At 52.6% G+C, this 15887-nt stretch overlaps 1 protein-coding gene across 1 annotated transcript in view; it reads left to right on the forward strand.

Moving 5' to 3' along the window:
* Window positions 1–577: 577 nt before the first annotated feature.
* The window catches only part of ELOVL7 (ELOVL fatty acid elongase 7), a 50509-nt gene continuing 35199 nt past the window's right edge, over window positions 578–15887 (forward strand). Inside the window, exon 1 of the mRNA XM_061563710.1 lies at window positions 578–716. The gene's annotated coding sequence lies outside the window, so the exon portion shown is untranslated. The remainder of the gene's footprint in view (window positions 717–15887) is intronic.

A 15887-nucleotide genomic window follows, 5' to 3' on the forward strand; every position in this document is an offset into this window, starting at 1 on the left:
CTTTCTACGTGACTTTACCGAAAGAAACCAAATAATAATTCCAGCAGTCACGAAAGCTTCGAATCTAGTTTGAATTTCCAACGTAGTTTTTTTTCTCTAACAATTTTTCCCCCTTCAAACATCTTAAGTCGGCGGAGTTTGCATTTTCCTCCTCCTTTCGCGGAGTTGCAAACGGCATTGTTTTAGTCACCGCACGAACTTCCCTCCCCCTCCCACCAAAGTCGCGTGTTTCTCTGAGACCACTTGCGTCAATTCAAATCGCAAGTGGTCACCCACCCCCACCACTACCCCACCCCTCCTCCACCACCCCCACCCCATCCGTGACTCCTCCCCGGATACGGTGGTGGGGGCTGGAGGGTGCGGGAGGCGTGGTCTCGCGTGAATATTAACGAGGCGACGGACCCAAGCCGCCTACTGAGTGGATCAGCTGATCGCCAGTGGGCGGTGACTTTGGTCAATTGTGGGCGTGACCGTGGAACGAGGCCCCGCCCACCATAAAAACCCACCCCCACTCATTGCAGCAACCCCCCCCCCCCGCCGCACCCAACTCCCCCCCCCCCCCGGTCTCGTTGTTAAAGTTCGGCTCCCAACTTCGCTCTGAGTCACACGGTAGGGGCCGAAGCAAGAGGAGACGCAGGCGTTTGGTGGTGGCGGTGTTGGTGGTGTTGGTGGTGGTGTTACCAGCGATCATTCCAAAGCAGATCTCTCATTCTCGGGTAAGTTTCACGGTTAAAGTTTTGTAGCCTCCCCCCCCATCCCCCCTCCCCATCCTCCCTCCCCCATACATGCTCAATGCACCGCTGGATGATGATGATGATGATAATTTGGGCGTCTTGCGCCAGTGGACTTGACCGGTTGCTTCGCCACATTGCGATCGGAAGTGTGAACCCGCAGCTGCCGCTGTTACATTCGCCACATGTTTGTGCGCGTGGCTACGGTGGTGGTGAAGTATGGTCAAAAGTAAGACCCCCCTACCCCCCCCACCCCCTCTACCAGGACTGCGTGGATTGGAACGATTTGATGGCTTGATCCATTCATTCATCAATGTTTGATTTAATTTTCTAAAGTATTGCACTCGTGTGCGCTGGTTGGGACATGCATACTCAATCCCACCCCCCTCCCCCCGGCCGTGTTTGTATCCCCACTTCCGCGATGCAGGTCGTATCTGCTGTATATGTATTTGTACCAGAGCGCACGTACACGCACGCACACACACACCGCACAGGCGAGCAGTCGATTGAACTTGATGGGTAAACTTGGTTGGAGAGACACGACCTTTCTGTGGCTGTGGGAAGAAATTAATTCGATTGTTGCCACTGGGTGTGCATGCTCGTCCGTGTGGGTGTACACGCACTAGGAGAGACAAAGGCAGCCGGGTGTGCTTTCCTCGGCCACACTACAACCACCAACAAACCACCTCGTGTGCCGTGTCGGCCTTCATAGGTACTCGTTAACAGCACTTGCCCCAACAGCCTGCTAAAGGCTACACACGGATGGGAACTTTTGTCCTGTGTGTGTGTGTGAGGAGCGGTGGCGCAGCGGTTGGCGCACTGCTGCTGTACGATTTTAGCTCAATTCACGCCCTCACGGCTCTCATCAGTGTCACATGTTGTTCGACTTTAAGCTCGTACTGTTTCGCTGCTGTGTGTTTATACTCGGCCCTTAATTGAAATACCTGGGTCTATACAGGCGGCCTATGCGTCGTCCTGGCCACACGAGACGCTCGTTTAAAGCTCGGCAGTGCAATCCCAGACCCATTTAGCCACCAGCAGTAGAAATTCCACATTCCTGCGGCGAGACTCATACCTTTAGACGTGACTTAACCGAAAGAACCAAATAATAATTCCTGCAGTCACGAAAGTCCTAAAATTAAGATTGAGACTCATACCTCCATTTTAAAATTGTCTTAACAACATACAACGTGTATTGACTGGCTGTGGAAGTTTTACGTGTAATCCTGCATGGCATGTCTCGGAAAACCGTTGTCCATTTAGTGGATAGGATTGATCAAAGTAGGCTGTGAATGTTGCATTTGGGGGGGGGGAGCGGTGGCGCAGTGGTTAGTGCAAGAACGCCGTGAACCCAGACGGATACCTGAGTTGGATTCCAGACCATGGCTTAAAACACCACTGGCGAATGTTAATCGGGCACCCGTCACACACACCTACCGGTGTTGACCGGCGTGGTGAAGTATGGTCAAATGACCGACACGGCTTGTTGGGTTGTGGGAGAGGCAATGGATTTACAACGGGGCTGTGTGTGTTTGCGTTCACCTGTAACTTTAGCCGAGGCCGGGCAGGAAGATGGGCGGTGCTGGTGGCATTGCTGTTGGCAAGAAGGCGATTGCATAAGATTTATGTTTTGAATGTGCACGGTGAAGTTTTTAAACGAATTGCAAACTTGTAAGAATCGATGACGGTCGGCGATTCTATTAGGTTGCGTACGAGTTTCGCTCTAACCACGTTGGGGTATGTAGTAGAGACCTGTAGGGGTGTGTGTGTATAACCTGTACCCGGGTGAATCTTTTGAGAACTTGTATCTATTGAGCTGTATATGGTCAGTCGCCAATCTTAGCTCGCACACAGTCAGTCGCCTCCCTGTCACTCTTCTACCGCTGCTGCCATTGTTAATATTCGCGTGATCTTCAATTATTGATGCCTTCTTCTTCACTTGTGTCGATCACTCAGTCTACCAGACACCCTGGCTGTTTATTCTCAACCATACTGTTTTAAACCATCACACTGCAGATATCACTCGCTCAGTCGCCCACTCACCCAGCCACTCGCCCAGCCACTCGCCCAGCCACTCGCGCACTCGCCCAGCCACTCGCCCAGCCACCCACCCACTCGCCCACTCACTCACCCACTCACTCACCCACTCGCCCACTCACTCAACTGCCGTCAATCGCCGCTAAGTGCGGGTGACGTCACCACAGCACCGGTGCCAGGCTATGTGCACTTTGAGGCCACGTGAAGTGTCGAAGGCTCGCTGATAGGTCACGGGCCAGACCACAAGGGGCCATGGTTTGACCGAATGAGATGAATGGAAGATGCACCAACTGTGCCAACTTGCTGTATTTTATCCACCCGGCGCTCCGCCCGTTGTTGTGAGCGTCGCTCCTCTGCACTCCGCTGTTGTTGGAGGGCAACTGCCTCCAAACCGCCCAGTAACCTCAGCGTGCACCTAGCCTGACACTGCCCTGTAGCGTCCTTCACGAGCTGCCTCATCCACAGAGGCCGGTCTTGACACCGCTGGTACCGGTCATCGGCAATTCCACTCAGCTCCACGTCCTCCCGTACCGCATCAGCCTCCATCTCTTCTCTAGTCCCTCCGGTTTGGCCCTCTTGATCTGGCCAAACAGAAGCTGCTTTTTTGGCATGCGGTGGCTGGGCATGCTGGCTACGTGACCCATTCACCCACTCACCTTATCACCTACTCGCTCACCATATCTACTCACTCGCCACACTGCAGGTAACCTCACCTCATTTCTCGCCCTCTCTCTCTGCTCTTTCCCTCCTCCCATCATCATCATCGCCTCTATCTTCTCAGTTCTCGTCATAAATCACCTTTATGACCTTTGTTTATTTCAAGTGACGCAGTTGTTTCCTCTTTATCTATTTACACTTTGATTATCACGGCGCTGTATATTTGCTGGCTGTGTTTGTTGCCCCCGTTCAGCGCACTCAGAATATCAGAAATCTTTTTTATTTACACTAGAGCTGTGAAGATCGATTTTTTTTCTACCGATGTCCATTAGTTTCACAGATGTCCAGCTAAAATAAATGAACGCAAATAATCGATTATTTTTATCGCGAATCGTTGCGCATCATCGAGGCTCTCAATCCCATAATTAAACTCTTTAATCTGGGATTAATGTGGCAGTTATTAATTGGTTGGCCGTATGAATTAATGAATTGATAGCTATACGAATGAAACACAACTGGTTAAAGGCGAGGATGCACGGGTAAGTGAATGAAAGAGTGGATAGAAGAAGCAACGGATGGAACATCTCAATATTGTACGAATGGTTGAAGGGATACACGAATGAAAGGGTGGAAAAACTCAATGAAAGCACGGAGGAATTAATTAATGCAATAAAAAATGAGTAACAAAATGACACGATGCGACGGTTGAACTTCTACGTGAATGAATTGACAAGCGAACGAAAAAATGTAAAACAAATCTGAATGGTGGAATTAAAGACGTTATCGATGAGGCAATTGATTGATGGGTTCGCTGAGTGGATACAGGAAAGTACGAACATATGTGAGCGTGTTGCATTCACGTCAACGTTCACTCGGTGATTCAAGCGTTTCGCAGAAACGTGGCGTCTGAAATAACGCTCAAATGTGGTGGCACACATGTGTAATATTTAATATTACACATTACCGGGGAGAGGTTAGATTCTGTAACAATGTTTGTCATTATTTTTGTGTAAAAAAAAAAAAACCTATTGACAAAATTAAGTGACCTCATGTTAGGCGTTTTGGTTTGTGGTTTCAAGAGCCAGAGGCTATAAATTTGAACATCCGTATCTACTGAGACTCGGCACGGAAATAAGTTCAACGTCCACCCACACACGAGCTGAGCAAATGTAATACATGCTGATAATGTGGCTCAGATACAAATATCACCTGCGTAGCCTTTAACAGACTGTTGGGGCGAGAGCTGTTGGCGAGTGGGTGGCCAGCCCCACTTTCGGTCACCTTTGTCTCCCCAGTGCCGATCGTTAATGCACCACGCAAAGCAGATACCCGTTTCAGGCCAAGTCGACCTAGGCGGTGCCCAGGACCGGTTCGACATTTTTTTTCCCTCTGCCACTGAGCGCGAACGGGACACACCTTCCCACTTGTGCGTGCGCACGCATCGTGCACCTATCCTGGCACACCTACACGCATGCCACTGTGGTGGTTGGCGTCTACCTCTATGGCGCTTGCGCCAGGCTAAGTGCACTTTGAGGCCGTCACGCGAAGTGTCCCGTGACAGACCCCCCCCCCCCCCAGGTGTTATGGGATGGCTGACTGTCAATCATTTGTCGGCTGCAAGTAGGCCCTCACTCCCACATTTACAACGTCAAAGGTCCCCCGTGTAGCCTACATGCTGTTGGGGCAAGCGCTCTTAGCGAGCATCTCGTGATGGTCACATCGAGATCCATGGGATCATCGTGGAGAGCCGCAGAGATCGATAGGCTGCAGCCATTACACACAGATCCGTAGACTTGCATAGAGACCCACAGGCTCGCATAGGGTATATATGGATTTTACTCAGAGGAGACCCATAGATTATACTATCATAGAGACCCATGGACACACGACGACGGAAGGGGGGTGAGGGTTGTTATCAGCATCACGCCCGGCCGCATTTGTCTTCCCAATATTGACCTGTGACAGGAAGTCGTAGATGGCATCTGACTCATCGGCCTTGCCTGCATCCCTCCATGGATGTTAGTCTTCGGTGGGGGTATAAATAACCTCGACCACCACTCCTCGCCTCTGGTTGATGGGAAGGCGAGCCCAAAGTCGCCTGGGGCTTACAGCTTCCCACACCTCACCCCCACGCTCCCACGCCCCCTTCATTATTTTGTTCAGAAGAAGAGCCATTCCCAGTTGTTTGGCAGTCTCCTGCCCCGAGTAAGGACTGTCCACCCCTCATGGTGGCAGGAGCCAGAGCTGGTCCACCGGACCTCCTGAATGCCACAGAGATCCAGGCGGACCGGTCCAGCTCCCGACAGAGGAGTGGCAGCCTCTCCTCCGCAGTGAGCGTTCGAACATTCCACGTGGCCACCCGTAGTGGCTTTTTGTTGTTTCTGGAGGAGCCCCGAGGGTGAAGATTCAATCTCCTGGCATCGGCTAAATGGTTTGGCCAGGAGACGTCATAGACGTTTGTCCTCCCGGGGCCTCCGGCACAAGCTTATTAATGATATGTTTCAGTCGTGGCTTTGTGGTAATTCATTGAAGGTGGAGGGGTTACCAGCCCCTCGCACCCGTCCAGAGCCCCCATTTGGCCGCTGTGGTGGTTACAAACGCCACGAGGGGAATGGCAAATCTAAGTTGCCTCCCCACGGCACTGCCCACCACAGCGTTGCCGTCCAGCACCAACGAGAAGGTTGGGGGTTGTTTTTGCCGCACCACAAAGACAAAGATCCCCCGTATAGCCTGTAACAGACTGTAGGGGCAAGTGCTGTTAGCGAGCGCCTATGAAAGCCGGCACGGCACGCGAGGGGGTGGGTGGCCAGCTCCACACACATCCACACACACACGCCTCACCACCCACACCCACCATACCACACCCACTCCATGTGTCACCGTGCATGAGCGTGACGGGTTTTTTTGTTGTTGCGGCGAGCCTTTTGCCATCAAGTTGTGCAAGTGCTGAAGGCTTGGGTGCCATGTCACCTTTACCTGTGCGCGCGTGTGGGGGGGAGGGAGCGGTGGTGTAGTGGTTAGCGCGCTGCGCTGCAAAACCCAGCGACCCGAGTTAGATTCCCGTTCATGGCCAACGCCGGTGATGATTATCCGAACCGGTCATGGGCCTCCCCTTAAGTCGACTGCATCAAATGGGTACCTGGTGCGGTGTGGAGTAAACATCGCTACTGGGGAGACAAAGGCGGCCGGGCGTGGTGTTGGCCACCCACCCCTCGTGTGCCGTGCCGGCCTTCATAGGTGCTCGCACACGGCACTTTCCCCAGCAGCCTGTTGATGCTATACGGGAGGAGGATCTTTGCCTTTATCTTTGTGTCTGTGTGTGGAGCGGCAGTATGATCTGTGAGCGTGCTGCACTGCAAACCTGGTGACCCAGGTTCGATTCCCGCTCGCGGGCAAACACCAGTGACGATGATCAGAACCGGTCCGGGACCCCCCCCCCTAGGTCAACTCGACCTCAACTGAGTACCTGGTGCTGTGCGTGAACCTCGGAATCAAAATCCTTGTTTCGAACCTCTGAATCAAAATCCTTGTTCGGACTGCAGGAGGAATCCGATGAGCTATAAAGCTCTTTGGTACAGATGTCCGGCGAGTCGCACCGGCACACAAGGCGGCACTGGCCAGCCCACCGGCGTCTTGTGCAATGCCGACCTTCGTGGGTCTGTTACTTGCCCCAACAGCACTTGCCCCAACAGCACTTGCCCCAACAGCACTTGCCCCAACAGCACTTGCCCCAACAGTCCGTCAAGGCTATACAGGGCGGGGGGGGGGGAGATCTTTATACTCTGAGTTTTTTTCGGTAAAGTCACGTAGGTAAAAAATAAAATTAAAAGTAAAACAATTAATAATGGAAATAAAATAAAATAATAAATCACGACGTTTTCGGAGGCAACACAAGTCTCCGTCATCAGGTGGGGCCGTCACAGCTAAAATGACTGCATCAAGATCTTTGTCTTTGTGTCTGTGTTGCGTAATCTCTTCGACTGTGTTGTGTAATCTCTTCGACGGACTTCGCATTAGCCCACCACGTGCGTCGCTTGCAGTCTCGCTAGGGACCAACTCCGCCACCCACGGAAGCTCTCTGATGGAGAGAGAGATGGGGAGAGGGAGATGGGGAGAGGGAGATGGGGAGAGGGAGATGGGGAGAGGGAGATGGGGAGAGGGAGATGGGGAGAGAGAGATGGGAGAGAGAGATGGGGAGAGAGAGATGGGGAGAGAGAGATGGGGAGAGAGAGATGGGGAGAGAGAGATGGGGAGAGAGAGATGGGGAGAGAGAGATGGGGAGAGAGAGATGGGGAGAGAGAGATGGAGACTTTTTAACAACTTCTACTGCCGCCAGCAGCAACAGCACTGGAGGCGATTTCAATGTGAAATACACAAAGTCACCAGCAAACAAATGAAAATAAACTTTACAAATCGACACGCTGTGGCGCGAAAAGCACCGCGCACAATACAAAAGAAAAGTGCACGTGGTGGTGGTTGTGGTGTCATCGCGCACGCCACGGTGACGAGCGAGCGCTTCAGAAGGTGAACAAGAGGGTGCCGTCCACGCTGGTACAGAGAGGGCAGACGGGGAGAGAGACGGGGAGAGGGGAGCACAAATTGACGGGGAAGTTTTAGTTTTTGTTTGAAGTTGTACTCAAAAGCGTCATCGTAGCCCTGCAGTGACGTCACAGCGACAGCACTTTCCCCGGCAGTTTGCGTCACCGTATGGGGGATCTTTACCTTTGTGTGTGCGTGTGTAATCTATGCACAAACATTGTATATGGGCAAATGGTTAATGTGTCATACTACATTATAGGAGTGTTCGTGTAATGTGTGTCTAAGTCAAATATCCCCCGTATAGCCTTAACATACTCTGTGGGCAAGTGCTGTGTATCGATTGTGTACAATCGATACATATCTCATTCGCACACAAAGACAAAGATCATCACCCCCGTACAGCCTGGACAGACTGTTGGGGCAAGTGCTCTTAGCTCGCACCTGTGTACCGTACCGGCCTTCATAGGTGCTACTCGCTAACAGCACTTGCCCCAGCAGTCTGTTACAGGCTATACGGGGGATCGTTGTCTTTGTGTGTGTGTGTGTAATCTACGCATGTGTCATGCACACACTCACTCGCTCGCACAGTCGGTGACGCTCGCTGGCCGGTGGTGAATGACTCCGGGTAAACACCGAGAGGCTGGCACCGAACCTGCCTTGTGCACACACCGCAGCGATAAAACTTGAAATCATCTAGCGACAAATATAGCCCCCCCCTCGCCCCTCTCCTTCCCCCTCCCCTTCCCCCTCCCTCCTCCCGGATCTCCCCATCTGTTCTCTCGGCCGGTGTCGGGACCCCCACGTGATTCAAGGGCGGGCAGGTTCCTTAGCTCTGACTCACACGGAGCAAGAAGATGTCGTAATGTCATCAAAGTTGGCGCTGCTGATGAGAGAGCCGAATGCCGAAACCGGTCCGGAGTAAAAAAAAAAACATTTTTGCTTGTATGACTGTGTGTACGTTGAACTTTTTTCGCACCGTACGTAGCCAAACGTGCTAATCGCTTGGAGCGAGCATGGTTCTGCTGATGAGATGAATAACACTGGTCAACACACTTTTTATGGCATAAGGTATAACAACGGTTTTAAGGTAATTTTGGGGTGCTGATTCCAAATCTGGCATCAGTTTTTGTCTCACATCAGGTTTGTGAGATCAAATATTGCATTTTCAATAAAAACTGCAGAATAAAAATATTAAATAAATGTGGATATCTACATAAAATTATATTATAGATATACTATCCTAAAAATACAGCACCATATTTTAACACTAAAGCAGTCACTGACTCGCAACAACTTGCAATCACAAGTGACAGTTAATTTCGGGTAAGATCAATTAAAATGGGGTATGCCTATAGCATAAAAATGATGTGCTAGAGCAAATCTGTGATCAGATTTGGAATCGGCACCCTGAAATTAGTCTAAAACAGCTGTAAAATTCCAGGCCAGAATTTTTTGTTTGTTTTGTTGACCAGTGTAATTATCGAAACCTGTCCAGAGTCTCTACTTGTTTTGACGCAATTGTTAAAACGAGCCTGGTTACGCTGACGAGACAGTCGAGTTTTGGAAACTGGTCCAGAGGTTTTGATCGTGTTTGAACCAATGCTACTGAATGTGTGCACTCCCCATTATGCCGTGTGCCTTGTGGGATGTGTAAAAACAACCTTGACATAAAGATGTCACGACTCCAATTTGAATGTGCAAATCCTGACCCCCGTACACTGCAACACTTGCCCAGGATGCAATGTAGCAGCAACTTTGAATACTTTCACTCGTTATTCCAAAATACCGTAGTTTATTTGACTTTTGAAAGGTTCTGTTTCTAAATATCTACTAATCTTGCCATTCTTCCAAACAACAAAATCCTCATTATCATCATATGTGAGTCTCTGAATATATGGGTACTAATTTAATCGATCACGGGGGGGGGGGGGGGGGATGATGATGGGGCCGAGTCAACCCCCGAACCAGGACGTGAACTTGCAACCTTCCGATTTGCGAGCTGCTGGCTTGACCTCTGAACCACCTCGGTCAGCTTGCGGAGCGGTGGCACAGCGGTTAGCGCTACGCTGCACTACGAACCTGGCGACCCGAGGTTCGATTCCCGCTCACGGCCAACAACACTGGTGGCGATTTATCTTAACAAGTCCTGGGCCTCCCCTAGGTCGACTCGGCCTCAAATGAGTACCTGGTGAGGTGTTCAATAAACATCGCCACTGGGGAGACGAAAGCGGCCGGGCGTTGTGCTGGCCACCCACCCACCCACTCCCCCCCCCCCCCCCATGCACTGGTGCTCGCTAACAGCACTTGCCCCGACAGCCTGAGAAAAGGCTATTCGGGGGATATTTGTCTTTTTGTGTGTGTGTGCGTGAGGTACGTGGATGCTGTCAATAGAAGAAAAAAAACCCCGAGAATGTGGCAACATTTTGGGTGGGGGAGAGTGGGAATAAAATCCACGCTGGATGATTTCCACGAATCGTTTCCGTTCACCTGTTGGTTATGTAACCCCTCCTCCCCATCTGAGGGTCTATGGGTCTCCTTTGATACGAACCCATGAGTACCCTATGCGAGCCTGTGAGTCTATGCCTGTCTACGGAATCTTTACGCGAGACTACGGATCTCTGAGAATCAGCGGGTCTCTATGAGAGTCCATGGGGTCTCCTCTTAATAAAACAAAACTCCGTAATATTACCCTATGCGAGTCTACGGATCTGTGTGTGCATGGCGGCAGTCTATGGATGTCTGTGGCTCTCTCGAATTCCCACCTGGGTCTCGACGCGAACTCGTGACTTGCAGCGTTGGAACGTCGCGACGCGGAGAAATCGCCACACCCAGCGGTGCCGTTCCCACGGCGACTACGGCAAAGACTGCCAACACTCGCACGCAACAGGCACACACACACACACAGTGGCTCACACACACACACACAGTGGCATGCACACACAGTGGCTCACACACACACAGTAGCTCACACACACACACACACGGAGACACATGTACACCCCTACACAGTCACACGGACCATACAGAGTCTCACAAACACACACTTGCATACACAAAGACAAAGATCCCCCGTATAGCCTTAACATACTGTTGGGGCAAGTGTTAGCGAGCACCTATGAAGGCCGGAACGGTACACGAGGGGGTGGGTGGCCAGCACCACGCCCAGCCGCCTTTGTCTTCCCAGTGGCGATGTTTACACACACCGCACCAGGTTCTCATTTGAAGCTGAGTCGACCTAGGGGAGGCCCATGACCGGTTCAGATAATCGTCACCGGTGTTGGTCGTGAGCGGGAATCGACCTCTGTTCGCCGGGTTTCGAAGTGCAGCGCGCTCACCACTACACCACCACTCCTCACTTGGACACACACGCTCACACATGCATACACACACAGACACATCATACAAAGACAAAGGTCCCCCGTATGGCCTTCAGCGTACAATTGGTGGAGGGGGACGCGTACACAAGCACATCGTGAGGCACGCTTGCCTGCGTCTGGTGCGAAAAGAAGTTCAACATACAGATTTTAATCAAGTGCTCACTTACAGCAGTTGCCTTTAAAAGTCCCAACGCGCACACACACGCGCATTCACGCACACAATCGCATACTTGACAAATGCGTGCACACTCATGCACAACTACAATAACAGTGGCAGCTAAGTATGGAGGAATGGGGGGTGTGAGTGTCACCACTGCGCTTGTGCCAGACTAAGTGCACTGAGGCCACGTGATGCGTGGTGAGGAAGGTCCACGGGATGGACCCATGCTCTAGGACAGGGGTGGGGAACGTCTGGCCCGCGGGCCGTATGAGGCCCCGCGAAATCATTTGGTGTCTGGCCCTGCCAAGGCAACTGCAGGCGGGACTCGAAATTAAATACATCTCGGAGCAAACCTTGAAAAGCAGTTGCGAGTAGCAACAACATCATCAATACCAGCTAACATCACACGCCTCGCCAAAGAGGAGCAGTTCCAGCCATCACATTAGGGGCGAGTTAATTAAATGTTTGACCAAATATAACGGGCTAATTTTTAAGTTGATGATTTTCTATGGCCCGCGAATGATGTTGTAAATATCCAAATGGCCCTTGGCAGAAGAAAGGTTCCCCACCCCTGTTCTAGGGGACGACTGACCGACGCACACGGCACCTACGTACGTACGTTGAACTTCTTTCGCGCCACCGTACGTTGCCAACCGTGCCGACCGGAAGGTGCGGGGGAAGGACGACAAACTAAACGCGCAAAAGCAGTTTTCTAAAAGTGCATCGCTCCAGTGGCTTGCTAATATTGTAATTAAGAACGTTCCAGACGGGCAGCAAAAAAAAAGAGCCGCCTAGCTCGGTACAGCAGTGGGCCTTCGTTGGTAAAATAAAAACTAGTTTAGTGTGTGCGCGTGTGCGTGTGTAGTGGGGAGCGGTAGTGTAGTGGTTAGCGCGCTGCACTACAGACCTGGCGACCCGGGTTCGATTCCCGCTCATGGCCAACACCAGTGACGATTATCTGAACCGGTCCTGGGCCTCCCCTAGGTCGACTCAGTCTCAAATGAGTACCTGGTGCGGTGTGTAAACATCGCCACTGGGGAGACAAAGACGGCCGGCCGTGGTGCTGGCCACCCAACCCGCTCGTGTGCCGTTCCGGCCTTCATAGGTGCTCGCTAACAGCACTTTGTATGCGTGTGAGAGGCGAGTTGAGTTTGTAGGTTCTCCACAGGATTGCTCGTGAGTTTCCTCCTCGCCCTTTTTCCTTCCTCCGACCCGACATTCACCCAAGTGACTGAGACGTCGCCACGGCGCCCGTGCCAGGCCAGGTGCACTTTGAGGCCACGTGAAGTGTCGAAGGCTCGCTGGCAGGTCGCCGGACAGACCCTGCAGGTGTCGTGGGGTTGACCGACTGAGACGACCGGTCGACGCGCCCTCTGTGGCCCCCCTACCGTGCCGACGGTTTAGCCGCCCGGCGCCCCGCACGTTGTTGTGAGCGTCGCTCCTCGGCCCTCCGTTGCCGTTGTTGGACGGCGACTGCCTCTAAGTGACCCAGCAGCAGCGTCCTTCACGATCCTCCTACCGTAGCTCCACACACCACAGACACAATGTACCTGTCCTCAAGCAACAACACCCCAATACTGCAAAACAAATTTGCGCTGCAAATTATTTAATCGGGATCGCACGCAGCAACAGCAGCAGCAACATCGCCCCCCAACCCCCCCTCCCCACTCCGCGTCACGTCGATAAACGTGGCAGGGACCTTCCCGACAAGGAGCCGTGCGGGACTTTGTGGGGCATTTCCTGGGGGCTAAACGAACGCGATCGCACGGTATCTCGTTATGGCGCTTGACGACTCGCCCCCGTGTCACCGCGTGTCACCGCGTGTCACCGCAATAATCCGCGACACTGCTCGCAGGTGCCCGGCAACGCGACGCTTGGCTTTTGTGTGGCCAAGGTGAATTGCCGGGCCAGAGACATCTCGCACTCGCACGCGCTTACACGAGCAAAGACAAAGATGCCCTGCGTCCCCTACAAAGGCTGATGGGGCAAGTTTTGTTAGTGGACCTGCTCCGCGCAAACACAAATACACCCCAACACGCCGGCGGCGGTTGAGGTGTGTTAACTGGAGAGATTGCTCAATCCCACAGGAACCGACGCTACCGTTACAAAGACAAAGATCCCCCATGTAGCCTTTGACCGGCAAGTGCTCGGGGCAAGTGCTGTTGGCGAGCAGCACCAACGAAGGCCGGCACGGCATCCGGGGGGCGGGGGGGGGCAACACCACGGCCGCTCGGCCGCCTTTGTCCCCTCGGTATACACTGTACCCAGGCACTAACGTTTAAGGCTGAGCCGACCTAGGTGGAGGCCCCAGGACTGCTGCCAGATGTTCGTCGCCGTTGTCGCGAGCGAGGCGGGGAATCGAACTCGGGGCTTGCGGGGTTCGTAGCGCGCTTGGCCAGGCGCCGAGGGCGGATCGTCGCCGCAACCCTCGCGATGTTCGGAACGAGCTTCCTGGCTGGATGACCCGCGGCGCTCCAAGAAGGCGTGCGGCACATCTGCGTGGGAACGGGAGAAGAGGAGCGGGTAATAAGGGGAGCGAGGGTGAGAGGTGATGGAGTGGAGCGGGGGGGGGGGGGAGAGGTTCAAGTGGTGGGAGCCGGGGCGAGATGCGGTGGAGGGAGAGGAATTGAGAAACAGAAATGGGCAAAGCGAGATCAATTCGGCCGTACGGAAGGTGGCGAGAGGCGGGTCTCTATATAAGATGCAAAACAATGGTTTGGCTGGGGCAAATCGGTATCGGTCAAGCTGAGTTTGTACCCCCCCCCCCCCCGTGTCAAAAGGCGGGGGCCCCCTTATCGGATGTGCAAGTCAATGGCGAAAGTTGTTCCGAGCTGATAAGGCGACGGATGATAAGAGGACGGATGAATCACCGAGAACCGATAAGATTGGCGGGGGGGGGGGGGGGGTCGACGTTAGTCACGTGATGTGTCAAGGTGTCGTCACCAATCTCGGTCTAGTGCGGGGGGGGGGGGGCAATCTTTATAGAGGAGAGGAGGAAGAGGAGCCATTTGTTGTTGTTCGTCGTCTTTGACCAAAAATAGTTGAGTCCACGTCGCATGCGCAGGGCGACTTGTACACGAACACACCATTGGGGTATACAGCAAGGCGACAGCAACAGCAACAACACATTCTGACTCAAATAAACATAACGGGTGATGGAGTAAACTGCGGCTATTTAGTCCCCCCCCCCCCTCTGCGGTTAATCTTTAACAGTTCGCTATTGTACATTTTGTCGTCACCAACACATTCCCACAGTGACCCCGTTCCCTGGCCATAGTTAATCAAATATATTTTAAATTACGTCTCAAATTTAAGTTTTTAAAACCGTCTGCTCGCAAAGGGGGCAGCCAAAGCTCCCCAAGGGGAGGGGGGGGCAGCCAAAGAGCCCGGGGAGGGGGGGCAGCTAAAGAGCCCAGGGAGGGGGGGCAGCCAAAGAGCCCAGGGAGGGGGGGGGGGCAGCCAAAGATCCCCAAGGTGGGGCAGCCAAAGAGCCGCAAGCCGCAGGTTTGCTGGCCCCTGCCCTTAGTGGCCCCTGCCCCAGTGGCGGGCGGGCGGCCTGCCCCTGTGGGTGCTCGCACGCTCTGAGCCTCGAGGCCGTCCGCTTAGTTTTGTCTTTGAGCAGTCCTGTTGGGCGATGTAACTTTAAATACATAAAACCACGGCGACAATTTAAGTTTAGATTGTGCCGACATTGTCATGTCCTCAAGTTGTCGACTGTGGGTTTCTGTATGGTACTGTGTCTTTTCATGGGACTATGGGTATGTTTATGGGATCTCTGTGCGAGTCTGTACAATAATACAAAGTAGGTTTACGTGGCATCTAAATGTGACCGCATCTTTAGACGCTGTCCAGAAACACGGTGTATTTATTTCACAGTGAGAGAGGGTGGGGAGGATGGGGGGGGAGGTTGATTTAAGGTGCTTTCATCTCTGACACTAATGCGGTGGGACACCGGTCTTCATATGTCTGTGAGTTGAACTTCTTTCGCGCCGTACGTGGCCAACCGTGCTAATCGGAAGTGCGGCGGAAGGACCACAAACACGAAAAGCAGCTCTCAATGTGTTTGTCAATGCGGATGATTTTAATGCGCGTGGCTCCTCGTGGCTTTCCTAATGTCGGAAGGAAAGAGCGTTCCAGACGGCCACGGGAGCGTGCATCCAAGAACGCCGCGTGATGCTGGGTGACCGTCTTTTATGACCAGCCCCCCCCCCCCACCTCAAAAAAAAAATCACATTTGCTCGAGCACCGTACGGCAACTTTGCCGTGACAAGAACAATTGAACACTTTTGGTATTCATGCTCTTAGGTTTTTTCGGTAAAGTCACGTAGGTAAAAATAAATAATAATAACATTTTTAGAAATAATAATAGAAATTTAATTATAAATC

Source organism: Lethenteron reissneri, chromosome 4, assembly GCF_015708825.2.
Source record: "Lethenteron reissneri isolate LAM-NWPU_2019-01 chromosome 4, ASM1570882v1, whole genome shotgun sequence".
Lineage (NCBI taxonomy): Eukaryota > Metazoa > Chordata > Hyperoartia > Petromyzontiformes > Petromyzontidae > Lethenteron > Lethenteron reissneri.